Raw genomic sequence first — 7,601 nt, forward strand, 5'->3', positions numbered from 1 at the left:
GCCTGGGGCGGCGCCTTATAAAGGCTTGGCCAGGGGAGTCCTGGCCGAACACGGCCCAATGTCGGTTTCGCGATTTTTTTGAAATAATTTCATGCAGAAAAACAAATAAAATAAATAGTAAACGGACTCCAAAAATCCCGAAATAAATTTTCGCCGACTTCTAAAATCAAGTCGGACAAGATGAACATTTATTTGGGGCCTAAATGTAATTTTGAAAAACGCGTATTTTTCCTAGTTCAAATAAAATCAAATAAAATCCAAATAAAAATCAAATATTTATTTTTAATATTTTTCCTCCAATATTTCATTATTTGTGGAGAAGTCATTTTATCCCCTCTCATATATTTTGATATGAAATATTTTTGGAGAGAAAAATAATAAAAACAGATGATCCTATTTTCAAATTTTGAGAAAACCCAAATATGAAAATAACGAAATCCCCAACTCTCTCTGTGGGTCCTTGAGTTGCGTGGAATTTCTAGGGTCGCAAATCAAAATGCAATAAAGTATGATATGCATGATGATCTAATGTATAACACTCCAAATTGAAAATTTGGGATGTTACAAACCTGCCCCCCTTAAGATGAATCTCGCCCTCGAGATTCGGGTTGGCTAGAAAATAGGTAAGAGTGGCCCTTCCGTAGATCTTCCTCTCTCTCCCAGGTGGCTTCCTCCTCGGTATGGTGACTACACTGAACTTTGCAAAACTTGATAACCTTACTGCGGGTGACTCGGCTGGCAAATTCAAGAATCTTAACTGGTTTCTTCTCGTAGGTCAAATCACTATCCAACTGGATCGCTTCCAGTGGCACTGTATCTCTCAGTGGTATCTCAGCCATCTCCGCGTGGCACTTCTTCAACTAGGATACGTGGAACACATCGTGAACTCCTAACAATCCTTCGGGGAATTCCAACTTGTAAGCAACTTCTCCCATACGCTCCAAAACTTTGTATGGTCCTACAAAACGTGGCACTAACTTTCCCTTAACTCCAAAGCGCTTCACTCCTCGAAGTGGTGATACTCGAAGATAAACTCTGTCTCCAATTTCGTAAACTGTCCTTGCGTTTAGAATCCGCATAACTCTTCTGCCTGGACTGGGCTACCTTGAGCCTATCGCGAATCAACTTCACCTTCTATTCAGACTCTTTAATCAAATCTGGTCCAAACAACTGGCGGTCTCCAACTTCGTCCCACAACAACGGTGTCCTGCACCTCCTTCCATACAGAGCTTCGAAAGGGGCCATCTTCAAACTGGATTGGTAGCTATTGTTGTAAGAAAACTCTGCATATGGAAAATTGTCGTCCCAACTAGATCCATAATCTAGCGCACAAGCTCTCAGCATGTCCTCCAAAATCTAATTGACTCTCTCGGTCTGTCCGTCTGTCTGTGGATGAAAAGCTGTACTGAACTCTAGCCTGGTACCAAAAGTTTCGTGCAACTGATTCCAAAACTTTGAAGTAAACTGGGTTCCTCTATCTGATACAATGGTCCTCGGAACTCCATGCAGACATACGATCCTGGTCATGTATATCTTTGCCAACTTAGCACTGGTATAAGTGGTCTTTACTGGGATGAAATGTGCTACTTTCGTCAAACGATCGACTACAACCCATATTGAGTCATAGCCTGAACGAGTCCTGGGCAATCCCATGATAAAATCCATGCCTAGCTTATCCCACTTCCATTCGGGTATCGGCAATGGTTGGGGCAATCCTGCTAGCTTCTGATGCTCTGCCTTCACTCTCTGACATACATCACAAACAGCCACATACTCTGCAATATCCTTCTTCATTCCGGTCCACCAGAAACTGTCCTTTAAATCCAGGTACCTCTTGGTATTTCCTGGGTGAATTGAATATGGTGAGTCATGGGCCTCCTGCAGAATCAACTTCCTGATCTCCGGATCATTGGGCACATAAACACGGTCCTCAAACCATAAGGTGTCGTGCTCGTCCTCACGAAATCCCTTGGCTTTTCCTTTACCCAACCTTTCCTTTACCTCAGCAATCTCCTTGTCTGTCTTCTGAGCTCCTCTGATCTTATCCATCAAAGTAGACTGAATCTCCAATGCTGCTACAAAGCCTTTTGGAACTATTTCCAAACATAGTTCACGAAGATTCTCGGCTAACTCCTTGGGTAACTCTCCGGTCATGAGCGTGTTGACATGGCTCTTGCAGCTCAACGCATCGGCTACTACGTTAGCCTTTCCTAGGTGATAATGCAATCTCATATCGTAATCCTTAATGAGCTCCAACCATCTCCTTTGCCTGAGATTCAACTCCTTCTGCGTGAAAATTTACTTTAAACTCTTGTGATCCATGTACACCTCACAATGGTTTCCGATGAAAAAATGTCTCCATGTCTTCAACGCATGCACTACGGCTGCTAACTCCAAATCATGTGTAGCATAATTAAACTCATGGGGTTTAAGTTGTCGGGAGGCATGCGAAACAACTCTTGCCTCCTGCATTAGCACTGCTCCAAGTCCTCCATGAGAAGCATCGCAATATACTTCATAATCCTTGCGTTGATCTGGCAGAATCAACACTGGCGATGTAACTGAACGTTTCTTCAACTCCTAGAAACTAGCCTCACATTCCTCAGTCCAATTGAATTTGGTGTCCTTCTTCAACAACTCAGTCATAGGTTTTGCAATCTTTGAGAAATTCTCAATGAATCTCCGGTAGTATCGTGCGAGTCCAAGAAAACTCTGGATCTCTCCAACTGTCGTGGGTGCTTCCCAATTTGTCACAGTGTTAACCTTGGTGGGATCTACTGCTATTCCTTCTCCCGATATAACATGTCCAAGGAATCCAACTTCCTTTAACCAAAACTCACACTTGCTGAACTGGCATATAACTGATGTTCTCTGAGCTTTCCAAGTACTAAACGCAAATGCTCCTTATGCTCTTCTTCATTCTTCGAATAGACCAGAATATCATCAATTGACACTACGACGAACTTATCCAAAAACTCCATAAACACTTTGTTCATCATGTTCATGAAATAGGCAGGTGCGTTAGTCAGGCCAAATGACATAACGGTGTACTCATATAGCCCATACCTTGTGGTAAAAGCTGTCTTGGGTATATCCTGCTCTCGAATCTTCAACTGGTGGTATCCTGACCACAAATCAATCTTGGAAAATACTTTAGCTCCTTGTAGTCGGTCAAACAGATCATTGATCATCGGCAGTGGGTACTTGTTCTTGATTGTTACTTCATTCAATCCATGATAATCAACAACGATCCATCTTTCTTCTCCACTAGAAGTACGGGTGATCCCCAAGGTGACGAGCTTGGGCGAATATATCCTTTATCCAGTAACTCCTTAATCTGCTTCTTAATTTCTTCCAAATCCTTAGCGGGCATCCTGTACGGTCTCTTAGATATTGGCCCTGTGCCTGGCAAAAGCTCAATCAAAAACTCAATGTCTCTATCTGGTGGCATGCCTGGCAACTCCTGTGGAAATACGTCAGGGAAATCCTTCACCACTGGTACTTCCTCCTGTACAACTCCTGATAAGGAATTTACTTGAGTCCTCTTCGGCACATGCCGGGATACATACTTAATCCTTCTTCCTTCTGGGGTAGTAAGCAAGATCGTCTTACTGGCGCAATCGATGTTTCCTCCATACATTGATAGCCAATCCATTCCCAAAATCACATCCAAACCTTGCGACTCCAAAACTATTAGGTCTGAGGGGAAAACATGCCTACCTATGGCCAATGGCAACTGAAAACATCCTTGGCTTGCCATATACTCTGCTCCTGGCGAGGTTACTAACATAGGTGTTCTAAGAACTTGTCCATTGTGATTGTGACCTCCATGGTTATGCTGAAGGTGTCCTCCCGAGTTCGGGGTAAAACAAGGCTTCTGATGAGCTCCTGTGCTGTACTTTCCTTATTCATACTTCCTCTTACGGCTCTCAATCTGCTGCTTCCCTTCAATCATGAGTGCTCTGTCTACCAACTCCTGGTAGTTGTTAAAGGTTGCCACCATCAACTTCATGCTCAGCTCATCATTCAGTCCTTCCAGAAACTTCTCCTGCTTAGCTGCATCCGTAGCAACGTCATCTGGAGCATAACGTGCTAACTTACTAAAATCCTCCACATACTGGCCAACGGTACGTCCTCCTTGGCGTAAGTTGCGAAACTCACGCTTCTTCATGGCCATAGCTCCTATTGAAACATGGGCAGTACGGAAAGCTTGCTGAAACTGGTCCCATGTGACAGTGTCAATGGGGTGAGTGGCTGTGTAATTCTCCCACCATGATGTTGCGGGTCCATCAACCTGATGTGCGGCAAAACGCACTCTCTCCGCATCTGTGCATCCTGCAGTGGTCAGCTCCCTTCCAACCTTGCGGAGCCAATCATCTGCAACAATCGGCTCAGTGCTACTGGAGAACACTGGCGGATTTAGCCTAGGAAAACGGGCTAAGTGATCAACAGGTGGTGGTGGTGGTGGGTTGTTGTTGTTGTTGTTGCCTTGGTTCTGAACTAGCACTTGCATCAGGGCATTCTGCTGCTGAATCAACTGAGTGATCTCCGGTGGGAAAACAAATCCGGTGTCGCGTCTCGGAGGCATCTGATGGGTTTAGAAAAGATGAGAAAATAGAATAGAATGAGGTCTAGAGGGAAAACACTACCCATATGCACAAGAGATAAACACAATCATATCACTTCAATCAATTCACACAAGGCATACAATTGATCTAACTATCGTTACAAAGTGCTTGGACTATACTATATATATGGTGGAATACTACTACTAATTTGGTGGTCTACTAGAAAAATTGCTCAATCGAAGACTCCATGATATCTGCTCCGGCTTCATCCTCCAAATCATCATCACTGGGGTCCGAGTCGGTGTCGTCGATGATGATGTAATTCTCCGGGCAAGTAGAATCATCGTCATCTCCTCCTGGTGCTAGGTCTCCCATGAAAACTTCTAGCTTCTTTGTCAGGTCGCCATTCTTCTCTACTAGTGCGACGATTTCCTCCATATAATCCTCGCATGTAGCCTTGAGTTCTTCCTCCAGTTCCATGATCCTAGTCTTTGCCTTCTTCAGATCTATCATGTCTGCGCACATCTGGTTCTCCTGGCGACGAATGTGCTGGTTTAACTCCTGGATGAAAACTGCAATAGATCTATCCTTCCTGGTACCGATCATCTCCCATTGCTCGTCTCGGCGCCCACAAATCTGATAGATAGTATCCTTGAGATTACTGTGGTACACTTCTCCAATGCGTCCCATGGTGATGTGGGCTGCCATGCTCTTTCCTAGACTCCAGGTGAGTGCATCAAAGGAAAACTCTATGGGCTCAATGACTGGCGTGAACGTCCTTCCTGGAACTTGAACTTGAATCATCCAGCGCTCCTCTTCTGGTAGTGTGGCGTTGTAGGTCCTGGTGAAGCTTGGTATTCCAATGTTCAGGTACTTAGTAACTTCCTTCAAGTGTCGTCCAAAAGGTGTATCCTCATCTGGTTGCGCGAACTTGTTCCTTGCATCCGCCATCCTAAAAGAGTGGAAGAAAGGAGAGGAGTCAGAAATGAGAAGAGAGTAGTGATCTAGGGATTTAGCTTAGTGGTCGTGTCCTACAGTCATCGTGTGCTCTGATACCATCTCTGTAGCGACCAGACCTCAAACAGTCTAGTCTCCGTGCATCAGTGTCATCCCTGGATCGGTAATGCTGACACGCACAGTACTTTGAAGGATTTATAACAGAGTAGCAATCACACACTTATTACATCGAATAGTTCAAGAGAACTCAATACAAATAAATATGGCTTAAGGCCATCTAAATACGATAACAACAGAACGCTTGGAAGATAAAGTGAGTCCATCAACTCCAACGGCATCACTGAGTATAAGACCACGACCTAAGACTCCTTACTCGTCGTCTGAAAAGTCTGCAACATGATACGTTGCAGCTCGAAAACGGGTCAGCACATGGAATATGCTGGCAATGTAACACATAGAGAGTAATGAATAGAATAATGCTATCACTACATGCATAATTGGCTGGTGGAAAGCTCTATGGTTACAGTTTTGTGAAAAGCCAATTTTTCCGTACCACAAAGGAATAAATTTTATTTAACTATGACGGTGGTTGTTAAACATTGAGAAGGTACCTCCAACTCAATCCCAATTAAGAACGTGATTAACCCAATCAAATTAAATTAAGTAACATGATGATGAGATTCACATGATAATCCAAGAACTAGATACTCAAGATTGTCCATAACCGGGGACACGGCTAACCATGATTAGATTGTACACTCTGCAGAGGTTTGCGCACTTTTCCCCACAAGACTCGATCGCCTCCGCTTGATTTCTCGCACTACAAGGTGTTTGAGAAACGGATGACCGAGACACAGTCTTTCAGAAACACTACTCTTTACTCCGGGTGGACAGTCACACCTACTTTCCCCTACATCTGCTAGCCCACCTCTTCAAGAGGTCATGTAACCTACTCAACTATGCTAGAGCCCATAATAGCTTGTGGCTGCACACGGAAGTTTCTAGCATGAATAATCTCATGATCCCTTTGAGCCTGGGTGGCGGTCCATAGGATGATCACACTGGTACTCTGGGATATCCAAAAATACAGGCAACACTAGGTTCTCCAGGTGCCTCAATCCACCCAGATGTTTATTTAAGTAGCCACCTTAAGTTGAACCATTAAGTAACAATCTCACATATGTCATGGAAATTTCACTCGAACACAATCCACGTCTACAAGCATAGCATAGCAATAAGCAAACGTAGAAGTAACTCCCAAGGGTTTGATAATAAACATGGCAATAGGTACTACCTCTTCTAATTCCCAAAACCCACATATTAATTAGATCCTAATCTTGCAATTGTTTGAGGATTGATCTAATGCAATAAAACTGGGTGGTAAAGAGGTATGATCAAAGTGTTACTTGCCTTGCTGATGATCCGTGAAACCTAGAGACTCGTAGTAGCACGCTTCGCACTCCGGGTACTCTATCGCAAAAAAACAATACATAGATAAGCAATCAAGCAAGGGTGCACGAGTAAAACTCAAAATAAGAGATCTAACCAGAAAGTTCAACTTAAGAACTCCGGTTTACAAAAAGAATCAAATCGAACGAAGCAACGAAACTCAAACGGTGAAAGAAACAAGCTTCGTTTACTAATCTGGACTGAAGTAAAATTTTACAGTAGCAAAAACTTATTTTAGTAGGTTAAACGGAAAGAGGGTTTCGAGATGAAACTCTAGGCGCTTGAATCGCCTGATTCCGATAAACGAGCGAAAAGTTATACCAAAACGAAAAACAGATCGGAAATCGCGATCAGAAATAATCGCGGAAAATCCGAGAAAAAGAAAAACTGACGAACAGGCTAACGAACGAACGTTCGCTGTCTGCGAAAAAAACGAAAACCGTTCGTTAAAACGAATGAACGAACGAGTGTTCGCTAAATAAACTAAACCAAAAAAACTGATCTAGGGTTTTTTTTATAAAACCGAATGAAAAACCGGACTGGAAAACCAAACGGTTTTCTCGAGGAAAACCGCCGGCGGCGGGGCGGCGGCTACCTCCGGCGAGGGGCGGCGGGGCGGCTCCGGCG

Source organism: Triticum aestivum, chromosome 3D (assembly GCF_018294505.1).
Source record: "Triticum aestivum cultivar Chinese Spring chromosome 3D, IWGSC CS RefSeq v2.1, whole genome shotgun sequence".
NCBI lineage: Eukaryota > Viridiplantae > Streptophyta > Magnoliopsida > Poales > Poaceae > Triticum > Triticum aestivum.